At 32.9% G+C, this 22,347-nt stretch overlaps 1 pseudogene; it reads left to right on the plus strand.

Annotated features, from left to right (window-relative positions):
* The first annotated feature begins 20,601 nt into the window (after positions 1–20,601).
* On the plus strand, positions 20,602–21,093 carry LOC143582526 (ethylene-responsive transcription factor ERF011 pseudogene; annotated as a pseudogene).
* The last annotated feature ends 1,254 nt before the right edge of the window (positions 21,094–22,347 follow it).

Below are 22,347 nucleotides of genomic sequence, written 5' to 3' on the forward strand. Positions count from 1 at the left end.
CATAAAGAGATAGACTTGGAATACATCGTAGATTTGTAGGTAATCTCGGAAGTCGACGAGATTGTACTAGAAAATAGGGTCAAACATTGACGAACTGATGGGAGGCATTTATGCCAAATTGCCAACATGACTACATGAGTATTGTGAGAGGCTTGTAGAATGACCTGTCATCTCGAGAAAGAATGTCATGTGTAAACCGCGGACTTGAGAAAGAAAAATAACCCAAATACCAAAATATACTATCATATGTGAATTTTCATGACATGACCCCCCATGCGACCGAATTTGTTTATCCTTGATCACATGATTTCAATTAGTAAGAGACTTCATATATCACTAGCCTTCTTATCACGTCAATCCAGTTATTTGAGTATTCTAGATCGTCTAAATTGAAAGCGTGATAATGATGGAACACATATGGGCTTTTATGATCATTAGCTTGCATATGATCGAAAGAAGATTTATCCACTAAATATTGTTAAGGCTATGTGTTGTTGTGTAATCGTGGTTTGGGCGTTAAGCCCCACCACGTGGGCATATTGGGTGTGACGCCGCGATGTATGCGGCACGGAGGGCAAATGCGTGGAGGGTGTCGCGGGGGTGGGCACGAATGATGATTCTTTACATTTTTTTAGTTACTTATGAATATAAAAAGCAATTACTCAGCTCTATCTCACTATTTATGTTTTCAATTTTTTATTACCACCCCACCACATTTCATATTCTCACAAGTCACAACACATCTTAGTGAAAGGTGACAAGTAAAACCTTAAACCTGCAGTCTTGTTTCTCTAGATCGTGTCCAACTCACGGCCTACGACATATTTGTGGGATAAAGAGTCAGACGTTTTGGGTGAGCTGTGTTGGATTTTTCATCTTATCTTATTTCAAGTTTATGTGAAATAGATTTTTATTGGTTAAATCATATAGGCCATATATATGCAACACATCACATTTATTTTAATTTTTAATCATTTTAAATGTAGCAAACGGGTAAAATAATAAACATATGTATTGTTTTGATTATAAAATTCTTATATTATATATTTTTACAGTGTTTTTTATTAATAAGTTTTAACTAGTTTATACAAAGCATTAATTTTTTATATAATTATCGAACTTTTTATAAAGAACCAAAAATTGTTATGAAAAGAAAGGTTTTAAAAAACAAGTGTTTTCTTTTTTATAGAACAAGTTAAATTTCGATTTAATGATAGGAACTTGGGAAGGCCTATAATTAGTGAGTGCTTCTTTTAGGTGTCTCCATAGTCCATACTCCATAGCATCAACCAATGGGTCCAGCATAGATCTGAAGCCCAAATAAAATCAGTCTACGCATTGTGCAAGGCTAGGCCCCAAAGGATTACTTGACAAACAGCTGACAAGTGAGGGATGGAAAAAGAAAACTCAATAAAAGCTGTTTCTATTTATTTTTGAGATATTTGCATTAACAGATCATAATCTCCATACAACAAAAATCATCACGGTTGCCATTAGGGGTGTTCAGGAAATCCGAAATCCGAAAAAAATCGAAATTCGAACCGAAATCGAAACCCAAATAAACCGATCCGAATTCTTATTCGGATATTCGGATCTGATCAATCCGAATATCCGAATAACTAATTCGGATTCGGATCGGATTCGTATATGGAAATTTAAAAAATTTGGATTGTTCGGATTATTCGGATATCCGCTTAATCCGAATAAAAAACATGTTTTTAGTGCTATTTTCCGGTTTGGTATATTTATTAGACTATTATTTGAAGTTTAAACTTAAAATTTATGTTAAGAGTAATTCGTATTTTCCGGTTTATATGTTTATTGTGATTCTAAATTATTAAATGTTAGGAACATAAAAATAGAAATTTTTTTTATGTTTATTTCGGATTATTCGGATAATTTCGGATTATTTGGATATATCCGAATCCGATCCGAATTGAATTGATTCGGATCGGATAGGAATATTCATAATTAGGATCAGATCGGATTTCGGATAGGGTCAAAAAATTTTCAAATCCGAACAACCCGAATAATCCGTTATCCGATCCGGTGAACACCCCTTGTCGCCATTGTCTTCGCTTATTGTTTTGCATGCCCTTTGATTGTAGGCGAGTTCCTTGGAATAATGAAGACACTTTTATTTATATTTCTTCTTCATGCAAGTCTTCTTTCATAATGAGTTCACTTTCGTGACTTTTAATATGTTATCGTGTTAGAGTGGTCTTTTAAGTAAACACACATTAGCGCATAACACATTTTTATCGACTACGGAGTGAGCCTAGTCATGTGGACAGATAAAACCCTTCCATTAAAAGAAAATGTGGATTTTTACGGTTCGTAAATCAAGTGTCATAGCGCAAAATGGGATAATGGGGTTTCCCTTGTTTCCACCAAGCCAAAATATCTAGTTCCACCAAATCTACGTGGCACACAGTGTTGGTAATTTTAGTGTTATCAACGTGTATTTTAGGGTATTGGATTAACTTGTCGATCGAGTAAATAACGTTAGAGATTAAACGAGTTGGGTGACGCGGGAGTGCGTGCTCGATTTAATTCTAAATGTTATTTGGGTTTTGTTATTAATATAATAATGTGGGCCTTAATAGATAATCTTGTGGGCTACTAATTAAATGGGTTTTGGTTTAAACCCATGACATCCATTTTAATTAGATATATGGAGACTACATACATGTAACTTGATCGATAGATTGGATATAGAACAGACGGTTGGTTACCATTTTTTGCTCTTCATGGGTTCTCAAGAAACATACAAATCCAATTCTAGTAACAAGAGAAATCTCTGTCTTATCCGATAAATCAATCGCGTGTAACCGGCGAAATAAGGTTTATCTGAAAGTTTTCACACGATTCAGAGATTAATCCAGGCTACTGATTATTTGAAGATTGAAATCAAGATCAAAGGTTTTAATATATTATCTAATCCATCATCCAGGTACACAATATAAACAACAAAGATAAACCTATTTTGGTTAATTTGGTTATTAAGTTTCAATTGGACGGTTATATATATGTCTATTGAAACTTTGTCAACTGCAATTTTTTACCAGAAACCCTAATTGCATATAATTAGTAAAATTAATAGTCTAGTGATGTGATTGAAATTGGTGATCTTGTTTTCAAGTTTCAGTTTTACGAACTGAAATTTTATTTATTTTATGAAGTTTTTTGGGTAATAGAACCATTATTTGGAACCCTACAACACAAGTTGGAATGTTTTGATGAATATATAAATGATGACAGTGCATCGAAAATTGAATGCAAATGAAAATTGATTTCTAGGGTTTCAATTGATTGCATTGCATATACCATGTTATTATAAAAATATGAATGCAATGGAAATTTGTTTTTAAGATATTTGATGGTAACTAATATTAAATAATAATAATAATAAATTATGATTAACTAATTGTTTTGGTCACTGATGTTTGGGTTCAGCAATACTAATTTTGCCAACGTGATCTGGGTTCCAGTTATTTGATTTCTGGTTCTTCAAAACTGGTACGCAAGTTCAGTGTACGGTAGATAAAATTGTTTAGTTAAAATCACGAAATCAATAATTATGGATGGCCTATCTATTCTGAGTTAGATCTATTATTTGGATGTTTTATATTTGGAATAAAAGAATTGATTTGGTAAATATAGTCATCCCAAATAGATTCTGTATTGAATGGATTCTTAATTAATTTTGAAATAATGGTTATGTTCAAATCCAAATTGAAACAAAGTGTTTATTTGATTCTAAAGGGTTCGAAAATCACGAACCGATTGTTCTAAATGAATTCTGATATGGGAAAAAAAGATGAGAAGCAAGCGATCATGTTTGTGGTCGTAAGTAAAATGCAATAATGTTGAAGGGGTTGTGATCAATTTAGAAGTAAAAATCTAATTGAATCAAGAAATATTATTACTTTGAAGTACTTTGAATATCAAGCCTTATCAAATCATGCTCAAAGATACACAATTTTCATTCATCTTCAGTAGTGGATCATGATATAAATACAAGGGCATGTTGATATGATTGATATATTATATAACATGGCTAGTTTATGATTTAATAGATCATGTTTATCTTCAGTAATAGATCATGAAACTTTTAGATTACATTGCATGTGTAAATCTAAGGCCAAGGACAAATATGCTATTTTGGTAAAGTAATGATACAGAGACTAGCCATGGTTAATTATTTGTGTCATGCTAGCTACATGATCCTTGTTATAATACCAAAAGATGGGAGGTAATTTAATATGCATGATATGTAGTTAAATAGTTATTTGCTTAATTGTAATTACATGTCATAAAAAGATTAGTAAGCGTGAAAAGTACGTTGGAAGGATATTAGTACTTCATGAAACTATGGATAATTCAACACTATCTTAAGTTTTAGAAAGATACATGTATCATGGATGGACAATTAGACTTCATTGTTCTTATTTTACTAGAAAGTACAAATAAGATATGAGACATGAAAGGGTTTCTCATTGGTGGGTAACCTTGGATTATGTTTTCCCATGTAGAAATATGTTTATTAAAGTCTTGTGATTCCTAGGTCCTTTAGTATTATGGACAAGTTGGATAAATGTAGAATTGTGAACAAGTTGGGTAATAAGTTTTTCGGAATTCTTAATTAGGAATTTTAGGATTGTGATTTTTTTAAAGTTTATTCTTGCTGTTAAATTTATAGACGTAACATATATAATTCAAAATAATTAAGATTAAGGTGGAATTACCCAGATTAAAACAAGTTTAATGGGGCGGATCTTGGATTCAATAATTAACTTGGAACATGTTAATTTTATAAGAAACTGTATGTGATTCAAAGAAAAAAAAATATTTTATAGTTTGAATGAAATAAAAATATTATTAAACTATTTGTCCAAATGGTACCCACATAGGGTTGATGGGTCATGAACCGGGTAATAGTCAACTACTAGAACTATACAAGTTGGGAAAACCCTTTGGGTGTGAAATAAACGAAACTCATCTTTGGGTTTGCTATTGGACTTGAAAAAAGTCCAATGGTTTCTAAAATAATTCGGTTGAGAATTATGGATAGTTTATTTCGGAATCCCTTTATGTACATGATGACATGCTTGCATGGTGGAAATTCTCAGGTGATACAAGTTATATATGCAAGAATCTGAGTTGGTTTGAAGAATTCAAATCATTTGAAGATAGATCTGTACTTGGGATGAGAAATTTAGCAACCTATCCTATCAAAGGAATGGGGAAGTTCGACTTGTATTTACTTTTGAAAAACATTTATTGTTGGATTACGTGTTGCATGTTCTAGGGATTGTTTTAAATGATTTTGGTTTTAAACAGATCATTGAGTTGTTTATCTTGAAATGAAACCTTTGTTAGATTTGAATATTTTTGAATGTTTAAACTTTATAAACATGTCTCGTTTGATATTGTATTTGTTTGTTTGATATCATCGTCTCAAATCATGGTAAATTATGTTTATATTTTGTGACATGCTAGTTAGATTATGTTAGTTCCTTTAGAATGAAAGGCATGTCTGTTTGTTGTGTTCAAATGATGAAGCTCTTGATTAATTAAAGATCTTTAAACAAGAAATAGAGTGTCATCAAGGTGGTCTGAGTAAGAATCTAAAAATGATAGAGGTGGAGAGTATTATGATTCAGTGTATATGAGTATACTTGTATAATACACTAAACCACGGTTTCTTATACACCACAAATATGATGGTGTGGCTGAAAGAAAAAATGGAATCTTGAAGAAAATACTTAAACTTACTCGGATTTGAGTGATTGATAAGACATAGAAGTTATTTTTTTTGTTTGATATGAATGATATGGGGGAGGTTGATGTTATTCTAGTTATGATCATAAAAAGGAGTGACAATGGTATAGCTATGACTCAATCTCATTACATTGAGAAAGTATTGAAAGAATTCAATCAGTTTGATTGTCCTCCAGTTATTAATCCTATAGATCATAATATCAAACTTATGTCTAGTCTAATAAAGGTGATTTTATTTCTCGACTAAGGTATTAAAAGAACCATGAATTATGTTTTGTTTAAGTTTTTCCTTTAGGTCTAGAAGGTTATTCTGGCGCAAGTTGTATAACTAAATGGGTTGTATTCTCTCTTGGGGAAGGTTTCATTTCTTAGGTAATTAAGGAATGAATTTGCATCGATTGACAATGGAATGTGAGTTTGTAGCATTTGTAACCACTTATAAAAGGGAGCTGAATGTTTAAGAAACTAGTATTATCAAATTCCATTGTGGTTAACTGATATCACCAAAATCTATTAGGTGTGATAGTGCTGACTATGAGTTATAGTCAGATGTATAATGGAAAGTCTAGACGGTTATATATATATATATATATATATATATATATATATATATATATATTATACAAAGCATGATTCATCATGCATGGTGTGATATCTGATTATGATTTGGCTGATGATCTAACTAAAGAGTTAGGAAGAGATCTCGTGAATAAATCAGCCATAGGGATGAGTTTAAAGTCCATATAAAATTTCTCATGTTAAGATACCCAATTCCCATCTAATATGATGTTAGATGCTGAATTCAATGCGGAAAGCTTAACATCTAGAAATTGGAACACATTTGTAGCATCATCCCAAGGTATGTGTTCGGACCGCGAGATAAAGGAGGTTGAAGTATAGCTTCTTAATAGTTCATTGAAAAATTGCAGTGCGGGTACAAGATTAGTGAACTACCTATAAGATTATGAAGTTTAGCCGCTTCAAGAAGCTTTGGACTTGAGCTTTGATATATTCTTTGAAGGATTGGGACACAGGCTAGTAAAATATTGTGTCAAGTGGAATTTGGATTTATAAACGTATGTGCATATTATCTTAAAGTATTCACTATGAATAGCAAGGGTTCAATCCGTAGTGACACCCCGATATTCGAATATTTGGAATGTGTAATATACTAATGTGAAATTCAATTGTCACGACATTTCATTTAAGCATGCGTTTGAGTTTCTGTGAGAACTGTTAAGTTGATCATGGATATCACTAAAATGGGGGAGGATTGTTGGTAATTTTAGTGTTATCAACGTGTATTTTAGGGTATTGGATTAACTTGTCGATCGAGTAAATAACGTTAGAGATTAAACGAGTTGGGTGACGCTGGAGTGCGTGCTCGATTTAATTCTAAATGTTATTTGGGTTTTGTTATTAATATAATAACGTGGGCCTTAATAGATAATCTTGTGGGCTACTAATTAAATGGGTTTTGGTTTAAACCCATGACATCCATTTTAATTAGATATATGGAGACTACATACATGTAACTTGATCGATAGATTGGATATAGAACAGACGGTTGGTTACCATGTTTTGCTCTTCATGGGTTCTCAAGAAACATACAAATCCAATTCTAGTAACAAGAGAAATTTCTGTCTTATCCGATAAATCAATCGCGTGTAACCGGCGAAATAGGTTTATCTGAAAGTTTTCACACGATTCAGAGATTAATCCAGGCTACTGATTATTTGAAGATTGAAATCAAGATCAAAGGTTTTAATATATTATCTAATCCATCTTCCAGGTACACAATATAAACAACACACAGTGGATAAAAAATCAGTTCCACCATGTCTTTCAAGCTTGCTAGCTGGTGTATTACCTCTTTGCCATTCACTCACACTATATCTCAAATCATTAAAATTTTTGAAGTTAGGTTCCTACTTGAAATAGTTAATGATGAACCTAACGATTCGGGTATGTTGGTTGTTGACCCATATTTTTTTTTGTTAATAATGATCGCACTTGTTAAAATGTTTCTTTTTTAAATGTTTTTGCACAACTTATTTTTTTTTTTTTGCAATTAGAAGTTTCAACCCCGACAATATCTATGGAAGAGTTTCATGTGACGAGACAAGTACTATAAGTTATTTGTTAATATATTTTATAAACTTTGTTTTCATTTTCATGGTTTCCTTCAAATTCAAAACTTGTTTATTGCCATACCACATTAACAATATCTAGTAATTCATATACTCCCAATATATATTTTGTTGAGTTCGTAAAAAGTCTAGAATTTTTTTTCTTCCAGTTTTTGCTCTAGCCTCGGTATAAATATAGCCCGAACACTAATGACAAGTTGATCATAAACATTTGCAAATTCATTTTTGTTTTAGTGCGCTTTCTAACATTTTGCACGTCGAATTCCACTTAGTAGGTATGTCCTAACTCGGAAATAAAGGGGGAATACGTTTCACAATAAAAGTTTTTATATTTTGTATATGTAAAGGATGGATATTAGTGGTTGTTAATGATTTTAGTGTCATTAGACCATTATGGGTAATTATAGGTTTACTTAAGACAAAATGAGAAGTTATAATATGCATTTATACAAGTTATGAAGTGCGTAGTGTACACTAGATCAAAACTATTATAAGAACTTATACTTAATAGTAAGTGAAGCTCAATGAACAACGGGGTCTCAGGCTTCACCACTGGTATTTATGGAGATTATAATCACCAATGGTAGTTATATAAATACCAATGGTTGTTATGACGGTTATATAACTTACAACTATTCAATCTCTATATAAGAAACCGATTTCGGTATGATTTCATAATTGCAATATTACATACTTAGAATTTTCACTGAGAAGAATTTCTCTTTCTTTGAAAAAACGTTTTGTCTTATCCAATTAGTCATTACATGATACACGAAATACTTTAATCTAAAAACAGTGATTCAGAAAGACATCCAGTCACATGCGAAATCCAAAACCACCACACTAGTAACCTTATCTTCCTGTCATAATTTGAGACAGATTTCTTAGTAAAATAATTAAATTCCTAATTAATCTTGAGACATATCTTGTCTGCCGCAAGTGCCATAGTAGTGTCGGTTAATTAAGCACGAATGGAAAGATATGGAAGGTGGAAGCAGCATCTTATTATAGGGAAGATGACGGACAGCCAAAATCCAAGAACAAAGCAGCTGTGGGGATTTATAAAACAGCGAAAAGACAATTTTTAATCAACTAAACGATGGTTTGCTGATATGATATCCATGTGCGGTTTCATCCTAGCTGGACCCTATACATGTCTAAAACATTTTTATATGCTTATGCACTTTGGGGTGACTACATGTGGGGCATCATTTCATGGACATACTTGCATTCTAGTTCACTACTATTACTTTTTATTTGTTTATGTATATAATACGACACGAGTGGTTCATATATTCCAACCTAGAAGACCACTTTTATTTTGTGGCTAAAACTTTATTTCTCTATGCAAATTCGATATGGAATGTTTTGCACTTTACTCATATTCGTTTATCGACTTGTACATCTTTTATTTTTCTAGGATTGCTACACGAAGGCGATGGAGTTGTCTGTCCAATTCAGTCGGGACAATACATTCTTTATAGTGAAGCGTTGTGTTATATGACTATATCTTAGAAAGTCATCAATTCATTTACTCACAATGCGTTATAGATGACGGTCACTAGTTGGATTCTTGAACGTAACGAGTTATATCGCATTGCATTGTCGTGTTAAATGTCGAGTGTTCACGGACGTTCACCTTAAGTGAGAGTTTTTCCTGGATCGAAAGGCCAATGTATCCCGATGTAATAAATTTAGCCAATAGCACATTTGAAGGATTCATTGCTCGTTCAAAAAAAGTTAATATTAATTATTTTTTATTTTGTTACCATTTTATTGTTGAATAATGATTAGATTAACACCAAACAATTAATATATTAAAAAGTAAATTGCTAACTAGCATAAGACTATATTAGGTTGTTCCCGAGTCTCATTAAAGGAAGGAAAGGAAAAGGATTGAAAGGAAAGAAAAGGATTGGTGTGTTCCCAAGTTTTTTGGAAGGAAAGGAAGATTATTTTGTGTTCCCAAGATTCATTAAAGGAAAGAAAGGAAAAGAAAGTATGAGAAACAAAGAAGAAAACTAATGGAATCTCTTTCTTTCCAAAATGGAAAGAATCAAAAGGAAAAGAAATGAAAGAGAGAAAGGAGAAGAAATGGAAAAGAATAGAAAGGAATGAAAAACTTTCCTTTCCTTTCTCTTGTTTAATAAACTCAGGAACACAAGGTAAATGTTTAGGTAAAATGCCATGTAATCATCATGAAGACAAACGTAAATTCATTAAAATCCCTTTTAAATCAAGTGTAATTGTTTAACTCAATTCGCTTATTGCTTAATTTCTTTTTTATATACATAATAGTTTTTTTTGTTACTTAAATAAGTTGTTAATCAATTATACTTTTAGACAAACTTCAGCTCAGTGCCACAAATGATTTTTAATAATATTTTATTTAAACTTTCTGCGTTTAAAATGTTTTTCCCTTTGATTTTTATTTAGTTCAAAAGATGTTTATTATAAAAAACAAAACGTTCATTACGAATAATTTTTTTTAATCAAATAAATGAATTAATAAAAATGTTGGTCCATTGAGGTGATGTCACTTGACCCAATTATGGCTTTGTGACACTAAACTTAAACTTTACCATAGATAGATAATTAAGCTTCAACGGAAAAATGAACTTTTTGTGTAACGAATTAGAGCATTTCCGACAGCTTCTCTATCTTTATCTTTATAATTATACTACAAAACACTTTTATCTCTCATATACAATTAAATAATACTTTTTTTACATCTTTATCATTATTTTTTCCCTATACTCCACTCACTATCACTTTCAAAAAATTAAAATATAAATAGAGATGAATAGTGTTCATCCAAATATATTCTATCTCTTAAAAATTTTCTCTCAACTCCACTCAAAACCCTTATAATATTTTAGAGATTCCTCTAACATAATTATAAAGGAGTTGTTGAGAATGCTCTCACATAACTATACATGGGAGCAGTGTTGTAAAGTCGGATTCCAAGGCATTGGAATCGACGATTCCAAGTTCTCGGACATCAACCGCATTTTCCCAACTCAGCCACCATTAATCGCCAAGGGGTCAAGTTGGTCAAAATTCGGAGTACTCGTGATTACTCGGCCACGATTAACTCGCCACCAATTTTTTTTTATTATTCAAAAATAAATAATGACAACAAAACATGAATTTTTTTAATTATGTTTTTTTTCATATGAATTATGTTTATTTTGATGTGAATTATGTTTGTCTTAACATATATACAACTAGCTTTTATCCCATGTATTACGTGGTTGTTTTATATTATTCGTTTATAATATTTATATATATTTTTTGTATTTTAATTTTATTTATTGAAAGGAAGTGAATAATATACTTAGAATTTGATGATGAAGGATTTTCACAAATAAATGGGATATTATAACATGGTTTAAAAGCTATATAGGTTTGGTGAAACCCTTAACACGCTTATTTTTTTTACTGTAAAGTTGGTCTTAATTATAAATAATATCTTTTTCTAAAAAAACATATATTAATTTTAGTGTATTCATATTTCATAAGATTTTCATATCAAATATATTTGGTGAGATTAAGTTTATATTTAATGAGATGTTATAACATACGTTTAAGGAATATCTGGGTTTGGTGAGACCCATACCCGTGAATTCGTTTCAAATGAGTGAGAAACCTCCATTTACAATAATGCAATCGGGTGGTTTGAGAGAACGTAAGGAGTAACCGGTAGCTTTTAAGGGTTTCGTTTATAAATATTATAAATAGATATCTAATAATTAGTTTATGTTATATTTATCACGTACGAGTACAAGCCGAGTACTCCCTGAGTACTCCTTACAAGGGGGTTGGTTGCCTAGGGACCGTTTAGCAAGTTTTACAACATTGCATTGGAGATTGGGAGTGCATTTTTTTAACAAATTAACATTAATGGATTTTCCGCCATGGGCATGGTGAAAAAAATTCTACATAGTGCGTAGTGGCTTTAGCTAGAATTTTACATCCAGATCATCATTTTAGCGCCTCTTAAATGACCACTACGTACATCACCTCTAAGATATGTAACGTTTGCGCTTGTTACCATAGATTTATAACCCTCCTCGGATACACTAAATCAAATTTCTCGTTTAACTTTCCATGCTAGTCCACATCATATTTGTAACAAAATATTATTAGTATGCTAGATCTAAAATGTCATTGACATCTAATGGGAATTTTATGAAGAGGAGCAAGAGAGAAATATATTCAGAGTGAAAACGTATTTGTCGTAAGTTTCATATGACGCTAGAAGTTTGTATTATGAAGTATTTGATACTCATTTTCTACGTCTCAAATATAGTTGTCCAAGTATCCTAATGACATAACCTTTGGGGGTCAACCCAACCAACCCGTGTTGTGGATTGCATTTGACATAATAACTCACTAAACCCGCATAAGTCAGCATACGCCTGAAACGAGATTTAACCCGTAATTAGCTTCGTAGGTCAAATGGCAGGACCAAATAAAGTCGGGTCAAACTGGAAGACGACATAGTGCATGTCAAAGGTCGAGTTCATCCGACATCAAGCTGGACCTCAAACTCCAGGATCTCTACCAAAAGTAACAAATATTGCTGGTCAAGATATTAAAATCAGACCAGACCTTATCAATATTACTCAACCTCAATGGTCAAATGCTAAGGATCTCAATGGTATGCAAATGAGTGACATAAACTAAGGTCTGTAGAGTTATAAATTTATCCACTATAAACAAAGAGCCGGCTAGTGGTTGCGTCGAGAGAGAAAACTAATGATGAAGAAACATTATGCACTCTAAAGTCCATTCTTGAAAGATATTATTAAGTCTCTCTTCACAAATAAAGCGCCACATTATAATGAATGTTTTCAGGCCCGATTTAGATGGGAAGGTAGGAAGGTCGATCGTCCTGTAGGCCCAAATTTTTCTAAAAAAAATTGTATAAATATATATATTTTTAAAAATAGATTGTGTTTAAACTTTAACACCAGCCACCAGATCTAGACCATTCATAAATCAAACTTATAATCAAATTATCAACACTATATACCAAATCATAAACAAAAGTTGTTATTCATTTGAAAGTTTTGTTTAAAGTTTAAAATATATAAGATTGGACTAAGAAAATTGAAGACATACAAGTCAACGGTCGAAGTTCAAAATTTTGCTTAAGGCCCCAATATATACTCGTCTTCGACCCAAATTCTTTTAGCGATTCTCAGAGACGACCCTGAATTTTGTCTATTACATCTTTCAATTGATACTTATGTTGCACACCGAAGTTTGGTCACCGAAAATTTCTGACCCTTAGTTTAATGAGACTTACAATTGTTTGATTTACAGGATACACTGAACTCCCGGAGTTCAACTTCATTACGATTCTAGCTCCATGTCTACAGTCATGCGGATACATATGAGAAAGGAGCGAGCCAAAACAGGGACAAATGAGTGCGCAATAATTTCCAAAATTTTGGCTGGTCGGTTGATGGCTATTCAATCTTGACATTTTCAAAGAAGACAACTTGCTTAGTATATAAATTATATAATTATAAGTTTCTTTTGTTGAGAAGTGTCATGCGGTAAATAGTCAAATTGCTTCACATATACTTATAATCAAATGGATTTAATTTAACTTAATTGTATTAATTCAACTCCATTATACAAATCGTAAAAATTAAAGGCGTTGAACCAATAATATTTGATGGTGTGTTAATGAGTTGGTGGTGGAGTGGTAAAGGAGATATTTGGTGTTCCATGTGCCTAGGTTCGATTCCTGCCCCCGTCATTTAGTTTCAGCGGGTACCAGGATGATGAAGATAACACTACACCTCCGGCGGCTTGCCGGAAATGTTTGGGCCGTCGGAGGTGGCTTCTAATGTCACTGGTTGTCAGAAGTGATGAACGATGGTGGTGAAACGTTTTTAACGACTAAAAAAGCTGTTGGTGAATGTTTCTAGCGAGTTGCCGAAGGTGTAGTAAGCTCACCAAAAAAAAGGTGAGGAGGTGGTGGTGGCTTTGGTGTGGGGTTTCTGAAGGTTGGAGAAGGGTAAGAAGGAGTGGAGATTATGGTTGGGGGTGCCAACGGATGATATGGTGGTAGTAACGTTCGCCATAAACCTGCAACTAGCCGGATAACTTGGTTAAACATTTTTTTTCATTTTACCCCATCAACTTAGCAAATGAAACTTTTTTTCCCATAACTAATTAACTTAGGTTAGTGTTTGGGGGGGGGGGGGGGGGTTGACACAAGAATACAAGTTTAAAGTATAGAGTGGTGGTGGTTAATTGGTTAGTTAGGAGTGGTAACGACCAACATGTGAAAGCTGGGGTTATTAAAATCCAATGACCCATAATATTTTGACAATAATATGTTAAACTTGTTTTGAATTTACCTTCCTAGGTTTGATTCCCCCTTGTGTCACTTTTGATAAACTAAGACATTAAAGAATTTAAGTTAGGCCTTGAACAAGGTTGTCAGTTCAAACCCGAGCCCACCCGGATTCTCGTCCCACCGTGTGCTACGCTACAGAGTTATGCTATTTTGGCTGGACAACGACGTCAAGTAACAGCCATCGGTATCGTTTTCCAGAGGAATGCCTAAGGTAAACTCTGAAACCAGCGGTGGGTCCGGTTAAAACAACATAGTCTGACCAAAGTGATACAACGAGACTCTTCAATTTAAGAAATATGAAGACCTAAACATAATGAAAGTCTCCATTAGAAAAAAAATCAATCCATATATTTTGTTCTCTTCAAGAGTGTTATTAATCACTTGGTCTAGTAGTCATCAAAATTACTATTTCTTATGCCAGTAATATATTTTTAGTAATGATTATTTTTAAATGGCAAATTTACCTGACTCCTACATTACTCCAAAGCATGTATACCTTTTGTCTGGATTTGAATTCGAGACCTCTCATCATCAAGCATGTATACCTTTTATCTAGATTTGAATTCGAGACCTCTCATCTAATAGGCAAGAGCCTAATCTACCAAATGGCCACATACACAAATACAAACATGAGTCCTCTAATTTTGAAGACAAAATTTTCTGCCAAGTGCGTCAGCGTAATTTATAATTCTATTGTGGGTCTTGCTTTCTATAACATCGTATTTATAATTTCAAATTAATATTTAAACAATATAAATAATTATAACATGATAAGAAATAATATAAATATATATGTTTTAATATATATATAATTGTCGGTAAATTGGACATTAATAATCTAAGTTATAACAAATAGACCAAATAATTCATACAAGTTACAATTTAAGCATTGACACTCCTACTTTTATTATCATTGTTACTGATTTCATTAACAAATTATCATAGATTTCCACTCGATTCATTTATAAAGAATGTACATTTCCCCAGTTTGCACATAATCATTGCTGAATGAATTCGAGTGAAAATCAAGGGTTAAATTATGATGACTATTCTAACTGGATTGAACTTAAAAACAAGAGTAAGACTTAGTATCATCTGTCACATTATCGATATAAATTATTATCAATCAATAAGTTAAACCTTGAATTACTAAATAGCCATTTGCATGTAAATAACAACATATATTACTTACTGTATTACAAAATTTTAAGATGCAAAGGTCAGTAGCTTGGATATGGTTGGATATACATTCCCTACTCGCAGTAGAGAACTATATAAAAGGACTCTGAGAGTTATGCGTGTAAGACCATCTCCAATAGAAGATTCTTATGTGTTTTTAGAAGAAAAAAATGTGAGGTGGAAGAGAGAGATGATGAGGTGGAGGAGAGAAGTAGAGGTGAGATTCTTTCCCAAGAATCTCTAAAAACTTGATTTGTGAGAGGAGATGGAAGAGAGGGAGAAAAGAAAGAAAGAAAATGCATTTTTGATGGGCCAATTGTCATGTATCCATACAAAAACACCATCCAAAAACCTCCTTATTGGTGATACTCTAACCGAGGCTGCTATGACGGTTAATTACAAAACTGAAAAGGCTGCTATAATTAATTATGAATTTATGAATAGTGTTGTGTGAACGATGTCTTCTCGTCTAGATGCACTCATGCACACCAACCCTCAAATCAGTAAAAATTGATATTTTTTGTTTTGAAATGAATTAAAAGAGAACTGATAGCACTATTTTCCTAAAAAGCAAACACTAACATGTCTAGTTTAAGTTTTATCTCCAAATAATAATAATAATAGTAAAATGTGTCAATTACTTAATTATTCACTAATGGGGTGGTAGTCCATTGCCAAAGCCAAATCTTTAAAAATTAAAACACATGGGTTTGGAAAAGAAGTCTTCGGTTAAAGTCTCGCATATGACAATGTTTAAATAAATTTGCCATTAAAAAAATCACTTATTAACGTTAAATCATAAGTACATGATAACACTAGTTAGGTCACCAGTTCATTAAAAACCATAACATAGCCTTGTGAATGTTGTGATATTGATTGCATTGTTGATGTTGTGAGACTAAGTTGCATATGGGGCGAGGTCACGGGCTTCAATTCCCGATTGAAGGCGTGCCTTGAAAATAGATGCCCTTTGTCTAACTTTAAAAACTTCTTTTACATTATCTATATATAGGTATTGGATCATTTCAAAAGTTTTTTTTACAGTGAGCGAGTAGTGAATGTGTAACTCCATTAATTCCTAATTTCACTCCATTTCTTATGATGTTATCTACATGTATGTAGGTTGGTTGTATTTATGTCTTAGCTACACACATTCAAACCTACCTACACACATATACATGCATACCTACACACATTCAAACGTATGTACGTGTGTAGGTATGTATTTTTGTATATGTGTATGTATGTTTGTATGTGTGTATGTATGTAGGTTTGAATGTGGCTCGGTACGTTTGTATGTGTGTAGGTACGAATGTATATGTGTGTAGGTAGGTTTGAATGTGTGTAACTAAGACATAAATACAACCAACCTACATACATCTAAGTAGCATCATAAGAAAGAGAGTGAAATTAGGGATTAATGGAGTTACACATTCACTTCTCGCAAGATTCATCCCTATCTATATATTGGAAACTTTACACTTAAAAGACCTTCATAATACCTTGTTAGAAATCTTGTATAATAAAATCAGAAAGAAGAACAGAATTAAACACGAAACAGTGAACCGGGCTTGTGTTAAATAGATTCGCGGTCTGTTCCCAGGGTATTCCGGTTCGAAGCAAAAGCATAGCACTGCCGGACTCGATCACTTGCCTCACGTGAGCCCGGTTTTGGGGGTTGTATTCGTGCTAGCGGGACGTGCGGGCACACACGAGTACGATAAATTTCTAGTCCAGAAACCCAAATTTGCACTCCCTGCTCGCGCGTAGGGCTTGTGGTAAAACATGTCATAAAGATTCAAATAAGTGGTGAAAGCTCAACCTTATATACCACTCTTTATTTTGTTCCTAATTCGATGTAGGATAACCTTTTACCACTTTCTTATTAAGACTTCATTCACACAATTTTACTTAAGACCTTCGTAATACCGTACCTGGTTTTAATTATTTTACTGGTTATTGGCCCAAATCACATGTTTGCATTGACTTTATAATTAAAGTGAGAGATTTATCAGAATTTTAAAATTTGTTAGCAAGTTTTATTGTTCTTTATCTTGATATATACTTTTCTCAAATTAGCTTTAGTTTACAATCATTTTGCGAATCTGTGTATCTAAGAATCTGTCATGAACTTATGAATTACAATTACGAAACCGCCGCAATATATTTTACATAGTTGTGCAATATGTTTTGAGACTAAACTTGTATATGGGGTGTGATAAAGGTCTTCAATTCCAATCAAGATTAAAAGTATCCCTTGAAAATGAGAGAGGAGTATGGGACAAAAGTAACAAACTTCAATTTTACATCATTTGTTGGGACAAAAAAACCTTTCACATATTTGTCTCTGTGTATACGTCCGTATTTCCAAAACCATCCAAAGAAACTATATTCCATTTTTCATCTGATATGTTTTACTAACAACGATTCTATGATTCTCTAAACTAATTAAATACATCTCATTAATCTACACTCCAAGATTTAAACATTTAACCCTTTGATTGTGAGGCACACCACTTAACTAACCAAATTTAACTTTGGGGACCTCGGTAATGAGATCTCACATTCATATATAGTTGATTTTCATACTAACTTGACAAATCCTATAAAATATTATCCTTTTTCTAATTATACGACATTTCTATAGAACAAGTGGAATAAAATAAATGAGCAGAAAACTAGAAAAGGAAGGGATGTCGGTATTAATTTAATAACTAAAAAAATATAATAGAATTAGAAAATACAACCTATTTATAGTTTTTATTTCCTTACACGGAAAGTAATTCTCACCACCGAGGCACCGACATCCGAAATCATGCAGCCCATTTGTTTTTTTTTTGTTTGTAACAGTTGCCAAATTAAGCCGCAATATTTTTAATGTAACAGCCTAACAGGGGTCTTCCGCGGTCACCGCGTCACATTTACGGTCATGACTCATGAATCCAAATTTTTCAAACAGTTGATTTCATTATGAGAGAAATGCCTTATTATAATGTTCATGAATTTAGGATAAAAGTTTAATATTTTAATACAAATATAAAAAAATATATACCTATGACTTCAAAAAACAATTTAGCAATGGATCAAGTTGTCACTTGTTACACTAATGGGACCCTAAATGGTCGCGCCTTGTGTAATTTTGCACTTTAAGATTTTCGTTTGTTTTTTACCAAGTACACCATGTGTAAACACAGGTGGCAAACAAAACTGCCACGTTGGGGCGTACTACATGGGTAGCACACAATTTTTGTGGAACACACGTGGCGTTGACTAGGAGCGGTTGGTCTTAATGTTGGGCATGAGGAGCCGAGGGACATGGTATGAAGGTGATGATGTGTCGAGTCACTGTGCAAGTTGTCTCCTTTGAAGGATCTAGGATCACAATGGCGTGATGGTCCAGTTAACCGATGCAAGTAACTTTGTATCGCATGGCAAGCTATTGAGTGTGAGCATGGCGTGCGACTAATTCAATTACATAATGTGTGGCGCGTAGCAGATAAGCTGCAAGGCACGACACATATGCAACTGGTACAACATGGGGGCATTAAGTCCAACTCGCACAGTCAGTCCCATAAGTCATGTCCCGTGTGCTAAATAAAATACGGGGTACATGTCACTCGTTCCAAGTAGAACATGGACTTGATCAAACTTGTGATGAATTAAGTATTAAAGTTTCGGTCAAAAACTTAGAACCACTTAAAAGGAGATTAAAACCTATTAGTTGCAAGATTATTTTTGTTTATCACAAATTTACATTCATACATGTGCTTTAAGAAATTGTGATATGCACGGTTTTTTCGCAAGCCAATGACTTTAATTATGATATAAAACATAAGATCTAACTATACTAATAAAAGAAAATAATAATTATGATGTGATAATCCTACATTCATTACTGGTCTAATCTCTCTTCTCATTTATCCTACCTATCTATGGGTTATGGAGCAAAATTATATTGATAAATGGGTTATAATTTTCTTTCTAAAACTTTAATCTTTCATCTCATTCATCCTAACTATCCATTAGTCATTAGTCAAAATAATTTTGCCAAATGGATTATAATTTAATTTCTAATTCTTTAATTTCTTATCTTATTTATCGTACCTATCCATGGGTCATGGGACAGAACGATTTTGAGAAATATGTTATAATTTATTTTCTAAGTTCTTAATCTCTCATCTCATTATCATAGTTATTCACCGGTAACTGGTCAAAACAATTTTTGCAAATCTAACTATACTAATAAAAGAAAATAATGAGGATGATGTGACAATCCTACATTCATTATTGGTCTAATCTCTCTTCTCATTCATCCTACCTATCCATGGGTTATGGAGCAAAATTATATTGATAAATGGGTTATAATTTTCTTTCTAATTCTTTAATTTTTCATCTCATTCATCCTAACTATTCATTAGTCATTAGTCAAAATAATTTTGTCAAATGTGTTATAATTTAATTTATTATCTTATTTATCCTACCTATTCATGGGTCATGGGACAGAACGATTTTGAGAAATAGGTTATAATTTCTCTTCTAATTTTTTAATCTCTCATCTCATTATCATAATTATTCACGGGTAATTGGTCAAAACAATTTTTGCAATGTTGTATATAAAAAAAATCGAATTTGTAAATTTGAGATTCTATAATTCTTATTATTTGTACTATATATTTTATCTTTTTTTTAACTATAATTTTATTCATTATTTCAGATAATGGATCTTTTTTATCTTTATTATTTTATAAATCCCGTGTAATACACGGGTTCAAAAGCTAGTTACTTATATATAATAAAAAAAAAATAAAAATCCAGAACACATTAATTGCAATATTCATCTACTTTCTAAAAAGTCAAGGTGTCTACGTTTAATCCTTTAACCCCCTTTTACTATAATGTTATATAAATCTCGAGATAACCATCAGCCCAATTACTTAAAAACTGATAAAAACACATACATATTATTATATAATATATGGTGGGATATATGTGCGTCTTCTTTTCATATAAAAACTTAATCTACTCTCTTAGTAGTTTCGTATCACAATTCACAAACTCTTCTTCTCTCTAGTTTCTTTCAGTCAACGCCGCCGTGCACCACCGTCACACATGGGCGGAGACGGCAGATGTTCACCCACATCCACATCCACATCCACATCCACCAGTGATAATAATAATAATAACAATAAGAAAAGAAAGAATAGAGACGTGGAGAAACCCTACAGGGGGATAAGGATGAGGAAGTGGGGCAAGTGGGTGGCTGAGATTCGGGAACCAAACAAACGAACCCGTATCTGGCTCGGTTCTTACTCCACCCCCATAGCCGCCGCTCGAGCCTCCGACACCGCCGTCTTCTACCTCCGTGGTCCTACGGCTCATCTCAACTTCCCTGACTCCATTGCAGAAGATGGTTATCTTCATGACTTATCGGCTGCTTCCATTAGAAAGAAAGCCACTGAAGTTGGAGCTAAAGTTGATGCTCTTCAACTTCAACTCCAGAATGGTGGCTCAAACCACCACCATCAGTCGCAGTCGATGGTGACATATTCAGGTCCGGACTTAAACGAGTACCCGAGTCCGGAATCGTCGGAGGAAGTTTAAGGTGAGATGGAATCAAGATTAATGTTTGTTGATATAATTATATTAATGGTTTTTAATTGTATTTTGATATTTGAAGATAGAAAGTAGTTTATAAACGGAAAGGATATATAATACATGTCCTTCATCCATTGTTTATTATTTATTACTATTGTATTAATGTTGTGGTGTCCTTAGCTAATCCAGAAGAAATTAGAATCATCATGGTTGTAGCTTCTTCATGGCTTATCTCTTGTTTTCTCCATTGATAGTCACTGTCTTACTGAGCGACAGATGGACAATCATACTTCGATTATTTTCTTGCCGCCTTAAGATTTTTGTCAGATGAGGTTTTTATAACAATACTTAAGACCGTTGATATCTCGTATTCAAAAGACTCACTCACTCGGGTATTAAAGGTAGTTTCAAAGAATCTTAACAAAATATAAGAGAATATCTGTGTGAAGCTTAAAACTATCCCACTAGGTTATTTATTTAAATGCAATCTGGCAATGGAGAAAACGAGTGTGTCAGAATGAAAGGAAATGGAGAAACGAAACATCCAATTTTACGATACAATAGCAATGAGCTCGATATTCGTACCAATGTAAAAAAATCGATAAAGTACCGGGAACTATAACAAAGACAAAAAAAATCCATGAAATACTGGTACCGAGCCTAAAACCTCAATAAATGGGTACCAAACGTACACAGTTGGGGTCCCATTTGCTTATCTCCATGAGCAGGCCCGGCCCAATGGAGAGGTGAGGAGGGCTATGGCCTAAGGCCCACTCATTTCTTGGGCCCAAAACTTAGAAAAGTTATATATTTAAATATATATGCATATAGATTTGTTTTCATAAATACAACACATTTAACATAATGGAGTGCGAAAACATGTTTGCTTGTATCGCTATGCTTAAGTTCGATTCCACTCTTCAAGTTATAAAACCTTTTTTTAACATAATGGATATATTACCAAATAGGGATGACAATGGGACGATTCAGGCCGGGTATTAGTAATCTCATGTCCAAACCTGTTTGTAAAACCGCGCCCCATACTCTGCCCATTACCCGTAGGGAAAATCGTTATTGAATTACTCGTCGGGTATCAAGCATAAACGCATGTATCAGGTATGCTCGTTGGAATTTTCAAGTACATTTTTTTTATCATTATAATTATTTTATAGCTTTTATTCATACAATAAATATTACAAATTAAAATATACACAATCCATATATATAAATGTTGCAATAAATAAATAATATCATTATAAT

Source organism: Bidens hawaiensis, unplaced genomic scaffold (genome assembly GCF_021521415.1).
Source record: "Bidens hawaiensis isolate Kalapana, Puna unplaced genomic scaffold, B.hawaiensis_p1.1 tig00031774_1, whole genome shotgun sequence".
NCBI classification, from domain to species: Eukaryota; Viridiplantae; Streptophyta; class Magnoliopsida; order Asterales; family Asteraceae; genus Bidens; species Bidens hawaiensis.